The 2,834-nt window shown below is 64.9% G+C and overlaps 1 protein-coding gene across 1 annotated transcript in view; it reads left to right on the forward strand.

Moving 5' to 3' along the window:
• Window positions 1-2,834, forward strand: part of IQCA1 (IQ motif containing with AAA domain 1) — a 98,407-nt gene that overhangs the window by 72,605 nt on the left and 22,968 nt on the right. The gene's annotated exons all lie outside the window — the stretch shown is intronic.

Consider the following 2,834-nt stretch of genomic DNA (forward strand, 5'->3'; position numbering starts at 1 on the left):
CCACACACCCCACACACACACCACACACTCCACACACACCACACACATCTCACACACCCCACACACACACCACACACTCCATACGTCACACCCCCAGCTTGGCCCGGGGACATCCCCACTCTCCTGCCTTCTGAAGCTGCCCCCTGGCGGGACTTTCTGTGCCTCAGTTTCCTCAGCAACGGCTCCATAACAGCTCTACCTCCCTGCATTGCTGGGAGCGTTTATGGACAGTGGACAGAGCCCTGAGGCCGTGCTCCGCTCAGAACCGGCCATGGCCTCACTGCGGCGGCTGTGGGCCTCGCCCCAGCTTCACTGGGTGCAGGGCCCAGCGGAAGGCTTCTGGCCCACAGGCCTCCATGCACCTCCCTCCCTGCACTCACAGGGACACGGGGCTCAGCGTGGCAGCGCTGCTGGAGGGGAGTCCCGGGGCCCAAGCCCCCTTCTTGAAAATTCTCCCACCCTGCGTGAGCCACAACCCCTGGTGTTTCTTGAACACCCCTTGGCCTAAAGACCAAGGGGTCCCCACACCCCACCTCACGGGCGGTGGCATTCCTTTGTCCAGGCAGAGGCCTCAGCAGCCCCAGTGAGGAATGACCGAGAACTAACCATTTCTGTCGTTGCCCCTGCACCTCTCCTTAGGGCGGGTGGGGACAGAGGCGCTAGAGGCTGAGCCGCCTTCAATTCCCGCTTTCTTCACTTCGCTGCTCTAGCTGTGCTCTCAGGGCCCGGCCGGCCCTGTCAGCGAGGCTGCTCCGTTGTTTCACCAGGCGAGCGCCTCCGACTGCGGGCGGGTCTTCAGCAACAGGAGCTTGACTTCTCGGGATTCCGAGGCCCGAAGGCCCAGGTGGAGGGTCGGCAGGCAGGGTTGGGGGCCTGTTGCTGTGCTGCAGCCCCACCTCCCTCCCGACCAGCCCCCCCAACCCCCCCAGCCCTTCTCACCGCCTGCCCTGCACTGACTTCCTTTCGCTGGCATCCCCGCTCCGACCTCAGACCCCCACCCCCGACACCCTACAGCATCTGGCCTCCAGCTCGGGACCCCCAGCATCTCATCCTGACGAGCCCCTTCAATTCCCGCTTTCTTCACTTCGCTGCTCTAGCTGTGCTCTCAGGGCCCGGCCGGCCCTGTCAGCTACAGTCAGCCTTGAGCCCCGACAACATCACTTGCTGAGACCCCGGGATGGCCCCTGCCGCCGGCACACTCGTGGTCTCCCAGCTTCTCCCAGCCTCCTGGCCCTCCCCATGGCCCCTCCCAGGCTGTGGCCTCCTCCTCCCGGCAGGGCCTGGTGTCCACGTGCTCGCGTGACAGGCAACTGCCCCACGAGCCGGCGCTCGGGACTCTCCACACCTGGCCAACGGCCCGGCTCGCCGTCCTGCGCCCCAGGGGCCCAGCACCCACCTGACACCATTAGTCCAAATAGACCCTGTTTGGTTCCAGAAAGTGCGTGCGCGCGTTGGAGACAGACTCCCCGAGCGGTCACTCTGCCGGCTCTCGCGTGGTGTTCACGGCCCGCTCCGGCTCTCAGGCCGCCTCCGCTCCCCGGGCAGCTCACTGAAGCGCCTCGCTGGCCCCCCGGAAGCCGCCCTGTCGCTCACGCTGCCCCGACACCCGCCCTTGCCAGGGACTGCGCTGGCTCACGCCCGCCAGGGCGGCCAGTTCGCGGGCCCCGCTTACTGCGAACCCTGGGGCTGGCGGGGCTGGTCACCTGCCCTCGCGCTGGCGCCTCCAGGTTCCACGAGCGCGCCTCCGAGCGCAGTGACAACCGGCGTGCCCGGCCCGCGAGGGGGGTGAGGGCACCGCGGGCCGCCCTGGTGGTTTTCCTCAGATGCGGCGGCAGCAGGATGCCGTGCACGGGCGAAGGCCCGTCCCAGACAAATGGAGGCCGCAGAGAAATTTCCGTGGTGACCTTATCTAAATTAGTTAGAAAATAACACTTCAGATTTATGACGAGTGACAATTAAGCCTTTGATGCCGCCTAATTAAACCTGCAGAGACTGATTTCTCCATTATTCCTTTGGTGATCTTTTAAACGCCATCACGTGGAGATGGATGTTGCCCTCAAAAGGGGCTGTTTTATTTACGCTAAATGAGACTCAGACCTGCATGCAAACGGCCCCACTCTGGGGTCTGCCTGGCTCAGCCCAGCGCACATGTCTCAGCAGCCTCAAGTCACGTGTCTCTGCAGTCGGTGCAGAGGGGAGACACGTCCCTCAGGAGGAAATCAAACAAAGCCTCCCTGCCCAAGTCTTCCCGGTAGGGCCCTGAGGTAGGATTTCACACCCCCCATCCTCCACAGTCACACCCCCAGTCACTCCACAGTTACCCCCAGCACCCCCACAGCCACCCCCACCATCACACGCCCAGTCACCCCCACAGTCACACCCCCAGTCAACCCAGTCACCCGCAGTCACACCCCCAGTCACTCCACAGTCACCCCCAGCACCCCCACAGCCACCCCCACCGTCACACGCCCAGTCACCCCACAGTCACACCCCCAGTCACCCCGCATTCACACCTCCAGTCACTCCACACTCACCCCCTGCACCCCCACGGCCACCCCCACAGTCACACCCCCAGTCAACCCAGTCACCCCGCAGTCACACCTCCAGTCACTCCACAGTCACCCCCAGCACCTCCACGGCCACCCCCACCGTCACACACCCGGTCACCCCCACAGTCACACCCAGTCACACTCCCAGTCCCACATCCAGTCACACGCCCAACAGTCAAGCACCCAAGCCACACCCGCGTCACCCCCACAGCCACACGCCCAGCCACGTGCCCAGCCGCAGGCTATACTCAGGCGGCGCCGGCGGTGGGGCGGCCGCGGAGCCAG

This window comes from Condylura cristata, unplaced genomic scaffold, assembly GCF_000260355.1.
Source record: "Condylura cristata isolate star-nosed mole 26May11 unplaced genomic scaffold, ConCri1.0 scaffold00002, whole genome shotgun sequence".
Taxonomy (NCBI): Eukaryota; Metazoa; Chordata; class Mammalia; order Eulipotyphla; family Talpidae; genus Condylura; species Condylura cristata.